Source organism: Rhipicephalus microplus, chromosome 6 (assembly GCF_043290135.1).
Source record: "Rhipicephalus microplus isolate Deutch F79 chromosome 6, USDA_Rmic, whole genome shotgun sequence".
Lineage (NCBI taxonomy): Eukaryota > Metazoa > Arthropoda > Arachnida > Ixodida > Ixodidae > Rhipicephalus > Rhipicephalus microplus.
The window spans coordinates 186,932,163-186,946,047 of record NC_134705.1 but is presented as its reverse complement, the minus strand read 5'-3'; the positions used below and the strand labels follow the sequence as shown (position 1 = coordinate 186,946,047).

Sequence of the window (13,885 nt, the reverse complement as noted above, 5' to 3'; positions counted from 1 at the left end):
TTTCCTCACTCTAATACAACTCGAAAACCTGATTCACGCTTCCTTGTTTGAATATAATAAATTACGTGACGGGAATTTTTTTGAGGCACAACGCATGTATTTAGACAAAGTGGGTAACGATTCAGAGTACGAGGTACTCTATTACGGGAGAGCATGCAGCCGCCCCGTGTGCCTCAGAAACACCCACAGCACAGCGTCTGTTTAGAAAAATTGGCACATCCCACGCACAGTGGGAATCGATGATATGCGAAGCACGAATGAGGAAGGTTGATATGCATGCCACTTTCAAATCACCACAACGTTACTATAGCAAAAGGTAAATTATGCCGTACACGACCTTCCGTGTGATGATCATCGTGTTCGGATGCGTCGTTTACCTTCGTCATCTATTCACGTCACGCGATGACAAATTTAGTACATGCGGAGCTAGCGAAGCGACCGCGAGCACGCTATGAGCGTGGTATGTTGTCATGTTCTTACATCACACGCGTCTGACGATTATAATGTTTGCACCAGTCATACACTTTCATCCATTGGCGTAATGTAACACCAAATTTGATATATGTGGAGCTAGCGAAACGGCCTCTAGTGCATCGTGAAGGGCCCGATATACACCAACGTAACGTTGACAGCGGCGCTACGTTAGCAAAACGCAAGCACTCTATAGTCTGACGCCAAGTGCGACCGGCGCGACCAGCGTTCATCGGCGCTGCCCGACGGCAACTGGGGCGAAATGCGACGAGCTGCATTTGGCGCCAATGAGTTACCGTGACAGCACTGCGTCTGCCTCTTTTCGAGATGGAGGGACGCTGTATACGCTCTGAAACGCGCATTCGTCAAAGCAACGAAGCGCGCACCTGCTAGTATAGATGGCAGGACCAGCGCCTGGCGTGGCAACGCCGGCGCGACGCGACGAAACGAACGCCGGCGAGCACGCACACCGGCGCCTTGACTGTGGTATGTAGTCATGTTCTCACATGACACACATCTCATGATTATCATGTTTGAACCAGTCACACACCTTCGTCATCCATTGACATCACGTAATACCAAGTTTGGCATATATGAAGCTGGAGAAACAGCCGCGAGCGCATCGTGGGTGTGGCATGTAGTCATGTTGTTACATGACACGCATGTCGTGATTATCATGTTTCGACAGGTCATTTACCTATGTCGTCCCTTCGCGTCACGTAATACCGAATTTGGTATATATGTGAAGCTAAACGGCCGCGAGCGCATCATGAGCGTAACATGTAGTCATGTTGCTACATGACACGCATCTCATGTTTATCATGTTTTCAGCAGTTTAATACCTTTGTCATCCATTCATGTCCTGTAATACCAAATGTCGTATAATTGAAGCTAGCGAAACGGCCACCAGCGCATCATGAGCGTGGCATGTAGTCATTTTGTTACATGGAACGCATCTCATGATTATCATGTTTGTACCAGTCATATACCTTCGTCATTCATTCACGTACCGTAATACCAAATTTGGTATATGTGAAGCTAGCGAAATGGCCGAGAGCGCATCATGAGCGTGGCATGTGGTCATGTTGTTACATGACACGCATGTCATGATTTCCATGCTAGGGTCTGTCGCTTGTGTTTGCCATGCAATCATGTGATACCATAACCAGTTTTGCAACATGCCATGTGAACGAAACCACCGCAAAAGCTGCAGGACCATGAAATGTAAATCATGACATTCGTGACATACATATCATGAGTTTCATGTTATGACTAGTCAAATATTCTCATCATATAATGATGTTATGTCATACCAAGTTTGGTATCGATACCATTATCGAAACGGCCAGGAGAGTTAAATGTCGTAGGCGGCTCGATAGATAGATAGATAGATAGATAGATAGATAGATAGATAGATAGATAGATAGATAGATAGATAGATAGATAGATAGATAGATAGATAGATAGATAGATAGATAGATAGATAGATAGATAGATAGATAGATAGATAGATAGATAGATAGATAGATAGATAGATAGATACGCTCGAGGTCGCCGAAGTTCGCTAAAAAGTGCTTCGCAAGTGCTTAACGATTTAGAGTACTGGGTACACTACTGCTAGAGAGCATAAAGCCGTCCCGTGGGCTTCACGCTTGATGCGGCCCTGTTGACAAAAATTATGCCGTGAACGAGTCCACCGCATATGATCACAGAACTCAACGCAGGCACAAATAATACGTGTTGAGGAAAGGGGGGTTAACGATTCAGAGTACTTGGTACTCCACTGTGGGAGAGCTGAAGGCCATCCCGGAGGACATGATGTGTGTTTAGAAAAAGTAGTTAACGATTTAGAGCACTAGGTGCTCTACAATGGGAGAGCTGTGTGCCGTCCCTACGATGGGGGGGGGGGGGGGATTGGAAAAAAGTGAGTAACGATTTAGAATACAGGGTACTCTACTATGGGAGAGCTTAAAGCCGTCCCCGAAAACTCACAGTGGAGAAGAAACGGCGAAAATTCACGCCGTCCTTACGATACCAAAAAAAGACTCTCGATTCTAAAAGTTAAGATGTCAAGTTGCGTTCATCGTCAATCCTTGACATCATGAGACAGACACACATTCCTGCCACTGGTTTTCGCACGGAAGCTTGAATGCCTATAGTGAATTTCGTCAAGTATTCTCAGATCCTTACTCAGCGAAACGTAGTGTCTTAGGCAGTAACAACGAATCTTTAACTATTATTATGCGTAGCGTTCACATCAGCCGGGAAAAAAAGTACCTTCGGTTGGAGCGGAAACCAGCTAACACGACGACTGTCTTTCGCAACTTGCCCGTGAATTGCAGGGACGAAGCGGTTCTGTGGGCGTAGCCCGCATTACAGAGCGGCGCTGCAAATCTCGTCGGCGAGACGCTCTGCAAGCGGGTTGCACGCGACGAACGCCGCGAGACTGACTCGGCTTAAGTGTATTCTGCGCAGTACACACACCCGCAGCCTACACGGTCGGGTATAGTGCTGGCGCCACAAGCCGGATACTCCGGTGGCCCACGCATGCAAAATATAACGTCGTCCCGTGTGCCTACGGCGTAGTATAACAGCCGGCCTGCGAATGCGATGCGCAAGCATTGCTGGTACGCCATCGCCCGCCGTAGACAGTGATTCATCTCGAAAGGATCGGAGCCTTTTGTCCGCTGCGCGCTATGCAGGCGAATCGCAACAGGTGAAAACCGAGGCTGGCTGGATCCTACTCGTGTTACAGACGGCATAAAGTTCCGAAGTCAAGACGGGAGCCGACGGATGGAAACACGCAGTTGTACTTAGGTTGATCAAACCGCAGAGCTTCCGATATATGCTCTATATATATAGCATATATCGGAAACTCTGCGGTTCACTATATATAGTGAACTATACACCTTTTCACAGGAAGGAGAAAAAAAAACACCGTCATGACGGGCTGTGCGCGGGAGTACAAAGGCTAAGGGCGCAGCGTTGTCAGTGCATTTTCGAGGGGACGCGCCAATTTGCACAGCCCAGGGAGGGCTATGGCGGCGCCCAGGGAGGCGTTTATGAAAAGGTGAATAGGAGTTAGCGTCTATGGGAGCTGCAACGCACGGCGCTTCAGCGAGATTGAGAATGATGGGTAGCATAGGGATTTGCCTAATTTTCGTACTTTGTGCTTCATTTGGCTTCGCGTCCGGGCCTGAAGTTGCTTTGTCACGAAGCAATAACAGTCGGAAATGTTCCGCAGTTACGCTTCCCCATCTTGGCCGTTTGGGCTCACCAATTCAAATCCGGCCGGAAAGTTCACGACGGTGCGTTCTTTTGTTTGAGACAAAACTAAAACACAGCATTAACCAAAGCCATAAGTGCATTCGAAGTCCGCAAGCACGAATACCAGACAAATACGTGTCCATGCCCATAATTCCCATGGTGACTGAACAATCGCAGCGCCAGTGCCCTCTCTATAAATTTGAGGGAACTCTATGGAACAAACAGGAGAAAGTGCCTCAGACAGGTTGCAGACGGTGTTTCGACAGGAGGACCTATCTTTGTCAAAGGCGCCTTGTCACCCTTGGCGTGTTGGTTTGAGGTGGGCCAGTATTGACGTCAGAATAACACGCCAACGATGGCAAGACACATTTGACAAAGATTGGTCTTCTTATCAAAACGTCAGCCAGCCTGTCTAAGGCACTTTCTCCTGTTTGTTCAACTTATTTAAGTCCACGTGTAAAGGAATATAGAAATGCTGAATTTGTAATTGCTCTAAATGAGTGGCTTCGGCAGTGCTGAATTACGAATTACTCTTCATTTCTGGCTGTCTTTCGAATCGACTGCCAAAAGGCTGTTAACCAGAACAAATAAAGTAAAAGGCCACAACAACGGGAAGACACTGAAATTAAACTCCCATCAATCAAAACATACAACAGAACAAGAGGTTGACCAGAAAAAAAAGATAGAAGGACACCATTCATAAACCGATGCACATTGCTTTGCCCCACCATTGGAATTCACTTTGTGGATATACGTGGCTTCTTCTTCTTTTTTTTTTCGACGACCCATACGGGCTTTTTAGAGCTTAGCCTGTTTTGCGTCGCAGTCTGCTTTCTCCTCTTTCTCATTTTTTTTTAATTAGGCGTTACACCGATGCATTTTAGTTTAACCACTCACTTGCATCATGCGATTCCCAGCATAAAGATTTCACTAGCAAACACACACACGCCATTGCTATTTTTAGAAGCATGACGCATGAGCACGACATAACGGCACAACCCTTGCTGACTGAGAAGCACGCTTCGTCGGGTAAGTTATACGCCACCACAACCCGTGCGTGGCGTATAATTCACTCGACGGAGCATGGGGAGTTGGAACATGTAGAAGGTTATCGAAAACGCCAGGGGATAAGGCGAACCGCCGATGAAAAAGAAAATAACACCAATAAAAAGTGTAAGAGGCGCGTCGCAATCGTCTCCGCAAGAGTCAAAGCCTCTCGAAACGATATTGGACTCCTGCGGGCATCTCCTCTGACTTCGAGATAAGAGGGGCGCGAACGGCCGGGACTGCGGTGCGAGGGGACGCTGTCATTTTTCGCCCACGGTGCTGACGCATCCGAGAAACAGCGGAGGCCGTTTGCAGGCAATAGAGAGTTTTAGTACTGCGTACGCTGCGTACGTGGCGGCGTTGCGTACGTAAGGACGCCACGTTCTGCGTAGTGCGCATGCGCAGACCACAACGCGCACGTATCGCGTTACGTACGCAGCCGCTACGTACGCACGCATGAGATGCGTGCGTGCGTACGTATCAGGTGATCGCGCCGCTCTCGAACAAGTAAGTTCGCGACAGCGCGAGACTTCGTTTTGCAAAATGGCGGCATCGAAGGCAAGCACCGACCGGCTCTGTGGCTCAAAATATGGCCATACTCTGGCTATAACACTTGGATTGGCTCGCATTGGCTGTCAACAACACGTGCTTCTATTTTGATCTACCAGATGGCGCAATACGCTTCACGCTGGTTACGTACGCGGGTACTACGGCGTACTAAAAGCCGATTAGTGGCAAAAGACGTCACGTAACGCAAGGCGTAACGCAAGGCGTACGTAGCACCATTCCGCAGTACTAAAACTCTCTAATATGTCTGGAAGCGTACGCATAGATGGTCTTCTTTTTTTTTTTTTTCAACTCGACTCACACAGTGTATGGAAGGGCGCGGCGCGTACTACGAACGTAGCGTGCGAATCGGAAGCACATCCATTACAATGACGAATTTGGAAGGTTTCCAGAGCGTTCCTGCAGACAACTTGTCATTCATGCTCGCAGACTTGTTTCGTTTCGAGTACGCAAGAAAGAATACTTCTTTAAAAATTCTAGCGTAAGTCCGAAGCTAGACATCGAGTGTAACAGCTGATTTAAGCAGTAAATTGCTTACAGGGGTGCCGTAGCCAAACTGCACTTTAATCGTATGTTTCTGTTACCGGATGAAACGCATTAACCTGATATTATTGATAACTATCGGTACTTCCTTTTTTTTCCCTTCCAGAACGCATTTACCCGAGTATAATCGCCCCTAAAGACGCCTGACTCTCACACACCCTCCTTGCCAATTAAAATTTCTGACTTGGATTCTGGTGAAACGCAGATCTCTTACATAAAACTGAAAATTCGTAAACAGGGGTGATCACCGCGTGATGGAAGACACGGCACAGAGACCAACGGCAATTGTCTTCTTCCGTTGGCAGCGTTGAAGAAGCCAAGTACGCTTGTTGAAAAGTCGGCCTGAGAGCACCCACCAACTGTTTACGAAGAAGAAGAAGAAGAAGAAGAAGAAGAAGAAGAAGAAGAAGAAGAAGAAGAAGAAGAAGAAGAAGAAGAAGAAGAAGATGATGATGATGATGATGATGATGATGATGATGGTGGTGGTGGTGGTGGTGGTGGTGGTGGGGGTGGTGGTGGTGGTGGTGGTGGTGGTGGTGGTGGTGGTGGTGGTGGTGATGATGATGATGATGATGATGATGATGATGATGATGAGGAGGAGGAGGAGGAGGAGGAGGAGGAGGAGGAGGAGGAGACCTTTACCACGGCTCATATACACTCAGGTGGATTGGCCAAGATTTGATTTTGGGCATTATTTAGACATTTCGAGCATTAAATAATGAACACAAAAAGAAGAAAGAAAGATATACTGAGAAACACAAAGAGTGAACTATTTTTTTTACGTTGTTCTTTACGAATTTCTCGTTGCAAGCTCCCATCTTTTCCCTTGCTGCGTTTCTTTTTTTTTAGCACCACGAAATTGTCGATACTAATTCCCATTTTTATCCGGAATAATCCACGTGGTCGTAGAACAAGCATGCAGACGTGCCTGTATGTGGGACGCAACAAAACATGGCGGACTCAGTGATTATTAACGCATAAAAAAATAAAAGTATGCGGCGCATCTGGTCTCGCTTCCCGGTAGAGCTGACACACTCGTGAGATGGCTTGGACGACGAGAGAGAGCGAGGCAACCAATTTATAAATAAAAATAAATAAAAGCGAGCGAGCGGAGGACAGTCCGTGCGCCGGTTGTTTCGCAAACCGGTTAGCCTTGAAGCCTCCGTGCCGCAGCCCGACGGCTGGTCGCATCGATCAAATGTAAGAGAACGCGTGCAGCGGGGAAGCTTAACAAAAAACGTCGCGTTTTGAATAAGCGACACAGTGACCCCGATAACGCCACGCAACAAGGATCGAATCTAACTGGAACGACAGTTCGGACGAACAGTGCATGCGGAGCTTCTTAACGACGTTTCAGATTTGATCGCGCACTCGCCGGAGGCCGAAAATCGATAGAAAGTTGCGGCTCGCTGCGTAACGTTGGCACACGGCTCTGGTTTTCATTTTATGTCGACGCCTTCAAAGGGTCTCTCTCTTTTTATTTTTTTTAATTTTTTTATTTATACAATACTGCAGACCAATTTAATGGTCCAAGCAGGACGGGCAGAAAAAAGAATGTTCACGCACATACAATGCAATGCAATGTAACAAAAACAATGAAGCAACAAAACGCAGAATTCACTTGGAACTACAAAATAACAAGCCACGGTGAAACCGACTTTTCGCACAAACATAGCAGGGTTTCCAATCCAAATAAATTTCCTTTTTTTTCTGGCTTTGCGGAGAGGGATCGAGGACTATTTCGTCCTAAAAGAGCTCACAGTATATTGCAAATGAATTTGCCGAATCCCGCTAGGTGGCAGAAGTGTTATGACAAGGATGATTGACAGCCACTCGTTTGTAGCCCGAAGCCGGGAGGAAATCGTTAAGATTTTTTTTTTTTCGGAAGTCAAAGCTTCCAGTCGAAGAAGGATTAGTCCTGGTCCTGGGATAGAACCCACGACCAACGCTTTTCCAGTGCGGTCGCTCTGCAGATGTAGCAAATGACAGTACGAGTGTGTGCCGGTATATACGGCGGGCGGAGACCAAATCTGATCGTCAATAACTTACAATAGTGGATGGGAAGTTGCTCGGACAGTTCGTTTAAATTCGCCATGGCGGAACAGCTCTTGTACTCCGAACTGTACCGAACTATAGTAAAAAATTACCACACTCGTATGTTCAACTCTAGGAGGATATATATAAAAAAATTGCTGGAGTGGAAGCCGCCTATACTTACCCATAGAGCACAGTGAAGCCGGCGGCGGCCATCTTGTGGTGGGCAGGAAGGCGGCCGCGTAGCATATAGTGCACTTCCGCGGCCGTTTTTTTTTCGCAAATGATTGCTGCTAGAGAAGTAAAAACGTGCTCACATAGTCGCCGATACACTGGCAGTATTTAAAGAGACTACAGAACGGTTCGTTTTTCATGTGTTAAAATTTTATTTGTACAGCTTTCTCAGCCTTTAGCCAACATGAACGTTATGGCAAAGTTGTTTCACTGATTCCTAAAAATGACGAGTCTTGAAAGCAAAGACCTAACTTTGTCTTTCACGAGTTCCCGGCTTCGTTCCTTTGTCATGTGGTGCAGCCTGATCTTGATGTACAGCTCCAATACTTGCTTGCTCAAGTTGTAAATATGGTTGTCCAACACGTCGACGTCAAAAAGATGTTGTTCCAATTGTGAAAACCACCTCTTTTCCAGTGATTGACTCAAAATCTCCAGGACTAGTTGTTTGGTATTGGCATGTATGTTCTTAAGGCATTGAGTGGAAGCCTGCAGTCGACGCAGCCCCTTTTCCGCTGTTTCGCACAGTGACACAACGTCTTCGGAAGGGTAAAAGAGTCCGCCTCGATTTTTTTGTCTCACCAATAGAGATGTATCCGCTCCATGAAGAGCTTCTATGCACAACTCACAGGTGTTTGTAGTAGCGATTTTGCGAGCGACAAAGCCTGCAATGTAAGGCACGACAGAGCAAACGAATGTGGAGAGGCTCTCTGGATAGTCAATTCGGTCTGTGTAATCGTGGTCCTCTGGTTGTAGGATGGCACACCTTCGCGATGTGACCTCAGTGGTTGCACAAAATGTAGTGGCAGAGGCAGATGCACCCAGAATAGAAACAATATCTTGCGAACAGTTGCCTGAGGTGGACGATCTCACTTCTGTCTGGACCAATAGACGCTTGTAAGCTGCCATGAATTGGGCAGCTGTAGGGTTGTTGTTGAACCCCCCACGTCCTCGCACACAGCCAAAGAAAGTTTCTGCGTGATCTTGACTCATCTTGTGCGTGAGCAGATAGTTAAGTTGACCTTCATGAACGAGTTCCTTGAAGATACTTTCTGTGCTCTGTATACACACAAGAAAACCCACAAATCCTGTCCTCTTTGTTCCCTGCAAAAGTGGTCGACCGAATGGGTCTTTTAAAGCACATATGTACTCTCGAGCGTCGGCAAAAAATGGTTTCCAACAAGGCTCATTTTGCTTTCGAAGGGGGGCTTTGTATGATTTTGCAAACGCATTTCTGGAGTTTAGCAAATCGAAGAGATGATCAAATACCCTCACAAATTTTGCCGTGGCACTAGCACCTCTAAACTGTGGCAGCTTCAGCGTTTGCTCGCAAAATTCAAGAGCGTCTGCGACTGAAGCGCTGAGTGCCTGAACTGCGAGCCGTACCTTCATCTTTTGCTTCTCCCACTGCATATGCACCTTAGTTAGCTTATTGCCAAGGCGGAGCCCTTCCTCGCGCTGTAAAGCCTCCAGTGCCTTTATGTAAGCCCATTTTATGTGGTTTCCATCAACATCAGTGATGTAACACATTGTTGCCAGTGAATTTCTAATCAACTTAATCATGTGGCATGGGTCAAGCAGGATATGCACATCCCTTGACTCATCAACTGGGTTTTTAAAGGATGTGGAGAACTCGACAGGATCAGGCTTCAGTTCTGCACCAAGGCATTTTGCCATAGTGAAATTTGATGACGCACCATCAAATGTTAGACTGACAACTTGAACTTTCACAGATTCCAGTCGTTCAATGCATTGTTTTGTTAGTTCAGCCCTCTCAGAACCAGTGAGCGAGTGGATAAGAAAGTAGCCGACTGGAATTTTCAGCCTCATGTTTATGCCAACAACAATATAAACACAAACATTTGTGGCTTCAGGAAGGCTGTCATCATCAAGAGATGCTCCAAAATCAACGTAGCCAACTACCCTGTCTCCGACAAGTTCAACATGTTTCCTAATCGACATATCATCGACAATCAGAGCGCAGTAAAGAGTTTCAGAGCGACCTTGAACCAACTTCTCCAAGAAAGAAAATGCTTCACCTGTAAAGCCTGGTTGGCCATCAACAGACCTATACCATTCTCTGATTGTGCGCTGCGAAGGGAGGGCGTCATTAAACTTTGATCGCACAAATTCGTAGGCTGCTGGTGAGTAGAAATGTAAAGTTAGTGCAAACGTTCGCAGCTCTGGAGGGTATTTACCTCCACTTTCTGTCCGTGCCCGGTGAAGCAGCTGTTGTATGTCAGGAGAAAATGCTGCATCGAACATCTTGGAGCCCTCTTCTGACAAAAGCTTTTGTTCTTCGATGCCTCTAATAATTTCTTCAGCGGTGATTTTCTTTTGTGTCAGCCTTCGTTTGCTCTGCTGCAACGTTTTAATTTTTTTCTTCAAGTGCAATCTTTCGTCTTCTGTTTCCTGCAACTTCGTCTTGTACCACTGCTTTGATGGTGATACAGTGACATGATCTTCAGTATTTAAGGCCTCTTGCTGCTGAGCAGGACTGCATCCTCGAGGTTTTGGTGCTGGCCGCTTCCTTTTCACCTGAAATAAGCACATAGTGGAAATTAACTACTTTTAGAATGATATATATACTTCAATTATTGCTCATAACATGAATATATGTATTCACGAAAGCATGTTCGGGAACATTCGACAATGATCATGCGCTAATCGTGTGTTGAGCGATATTGTAAACGAGCGAACGGGACGAAAAGCTCGCGAGGAAACACGCAGCAATGCAGTCACGTCGACAAAACACGACAGAAGAGATATGTCTACGTCATTCCAACCTCCTTGATGTCAGAGCACTATATCTGCGAAGTTCCGATGCTTACCGGTGCCTGGAGGTGGGCAGGAAAAGCAGCGAACGAAGTCGGCACACTTCCCGCTTTCAACCTTGTTGTTTGTCCGGTCCGGTCAAAACACGCCGGATCAAAGTGCGCAGAGCAAAGGCGATCTTTATCTGTCGGTTTCCAGTGTTCACGACGCACAGCTCGCTCCCATAGGTTCCGTGTCTCAGCATCTTTTGGAAACCTGCCAATAATTTCCAAATATTAATTCCTTAAGCCTACCAATGAAAAACACGAGTCAGCCGTATTAGACCGCGTAAGCACTACGTGCTTTCAGTACGCACCTGTGAAATGTGATCTTGGAAGCAGGAATCGCGCGATTTGTGCACCCATACGCTACGCAGGATTGTACCATGCTCGCTTGAATCGAGCCGCACGCATTCGAATGCACTGCAGAGACACACTTGTCAAGGAAAGACAGGCGCACGAACCGCAATCCACCGTCGCTGCAGGTGAACTGGCAGCGCTGGCCGCCACCGAGCCAGCCGAGCCGAGCTTTCTGCCCACCACAACATGGCGGCGCTGGCTTCACTTGAAGAGCGCTCCCTCCACTCCAGCAATTTTTTTATATATATCCTCCTAGGTTCAACTCTACCGTAGCGGAAATTACCGACGCATTCACGCTTAAATATCTATGCGATTTCCCTTCTGTGGTGATTACGCGACATGCGTATTGCTTGATTGATTGATATGTGGGGTTTAACGTCCCAAAACCACTATATGATTATGAGGGACGCCGTATAGTGGAGGGCTCCGGAAATTTAGACCACCTGGGGTTCTTTAACGTGCACCCAAATCTGAGCACACGGGCCTACAACATTTCCGCCTCCATCGGAAATGCAGCCGCCACAGCCGGGATTCGAACCCGCGCCCTGCGGGTCAGCAGCCGAGTACCTTAGCCACTAGACCACCGTGGCGGGGCACATGCGTATTGCAGTAAGCATTTACAACTTATCGTAGGCGTGGGCAGAAGGGAGGGGGGGGGGGTGTCGCTACTTTTATTTATAATAGAAGGGCGCCAATTATACCCCAATAATCAGACCGACTTGTCTCGTCACTGCTTCAAGTCATAGAAGTTTGAATTCAAATAAATGTTTACTGCACTGGACACGGAAAGCAGAAGAGTATAGGTCTGAAACTCAATATGCATAAAACTAAAGTGGTTTGCAATAGTCTCTGCTGAAAACAGCGCTTTGTGATAGGTGGAGAGACGCCGGAAGTTGTAAAGGCATACGTCTACATAGGACAAGTAGTAACCGTGGAGCCGAACCACGAGAGTGAAATAACAGAAAAATAAGGATCGGGTACATCACATTTGGCAACCTTTCTCAAATCATGAATGATAATCTACATACCACAAACCCTCAATATGAAGGTATATAAGGGCTGCATCTTGTCGGTACTTGACTACACGGAGCACAAACCTGGAGGCTAACAAAGAGGGAAGGAAAGAAGGAAGGAAAGAAGGAAGGAAAGTATAACTTTATTTTTGTCCTGCAGTGCGCGACCGGGTCGCGCCCCCGGCTTAAATTGAGGACAACGCAGAGAGCGATGGAATGAAATATGATAGGTGTAGCCTTAACAGACAACGAGAGAGCAGAGAGGGTCGGGAAACAAAGCGGGGTCAAGGATATCGTGGTTGAAATTACGAAGAAGAAGTGGACGTGATCCGGGCACGTAGCGCGTATAGGCAGTTTAACCGTTGGTAATTAAGGTTAACTGACTGGATCCCCGGAGAAGGCAAACGCACGAGGGGGGGACATGAAATTAGGTCGGCGGATCAGATTAACAAGCCTCGCAGGTATCACGTGGCCGAAGAAAGCACAAGAGCGGGTTGACTGGCGGATCATGGGAGAGGCCTTTGCCTTGCAGTGGGCGAAGTTGTTGTTGTTGATGATGATGATGATGGTGGTGGTGGTGGTGGTGGTGGTGGTGGTGGTGGTGGTGGTGGTGGTGGTGGTGATGATGATGATGATATGTTTACGTCCCTCCTTTATCCCCGGAAAGCCGAGTACCAATGGAATGCGGTCGTCAACAGGACGTCATCGCTTTATTCACACTTTTGCATCCATTACAAAGCTTCGTTTTCTTCATTGTGACTGTTCGTGCCGTGTGGAAACCATGACAGGACACGCGGAAACAAAGACACGCCCTGGGTGATGCGCGCATCAACCGGCGTGTGTCTTCGCCCGCCTGTCCTGTCACCAGTTTCTGGCAGCGCGAAAAGCCTTGACGTCATACAAACCATCCCCCATAGCAGCTTCACCATTTTCTTCGCGACTCATTTTCGCAATTCCGCGTGTGGGGTAGCCTACCGAGCTAGACGTTTTTGAATGATCTCGCTGCCTCTCCACTTCGTTTCTCTCTCTCTCTTCTTTCGGTATTGATCAAACTGGGGGGAGAGAGGTGATATTGCTTCTCTTTCTCCCTGATTGGGAACTTTGCGCCCGCTTATGCAAACTATTTACCAGCAACGTTTATAACTAGTAGGTAAGTAAAGTATTCCTATGCTACACCTTATAACAGAAAAAGGGCACCACGTCATATTTCAGTGGTTGCCAAGCCACTGTAGAATTATCGGTAACGAACGAGCTGATCAAGCTGCCCGTTAAGCCCATACAGAAGACAACAACCAGTCAATACTTCTCTCGAGGACGGACGCTGCTAGGAGGCTCCGCATGCTTGCTCGCCAACGCTCCATGGCTCTTTGGAATGAGCCTCTCTTTTCGCATGCAAGATTACGATCCCTTGATCCAACGTTAAGCATGCAGCTTCCAACAAAAATTCGACGAGGCGACGCTACTGCTCTGTGCAGACTATGGTTGGGAGTCGCGTTTACCCGTGCGTACCGCCGACTGTGCACACTGCGGAGATAAAGA

At 47.2% G+C, this 13,885-nt stretch overlaps 1 protein-coding gene and 1 long non-coding RNA gene across 3 annotated transcripts in view; both read right to left on the bottom strand.

The window, feature by feature from the left end:
* Nucleotides 1-13,885, bottom strand: part of LOC119166998 (uncharacterized) — a 398,724-nt gene that overhangs the window by 336,332 nt on the left and 48,507 nt on the right. The gene's annotated exons all lie outside the window — the stretch shown is intronic.
* Nucleotides 8,292-11,584, bottom strand: LOC142765734 (uncharacterized). The gene is made up of 2 exons (XR_012884375.1): nt 10,992-11,584; nt 8,292-10,698 (listed from the first exon to the last, which is right to left on the bottom strand). It is a non-coding gene; the product is annotated as an uncharacterized LOC142765734 (long non-coding RNA).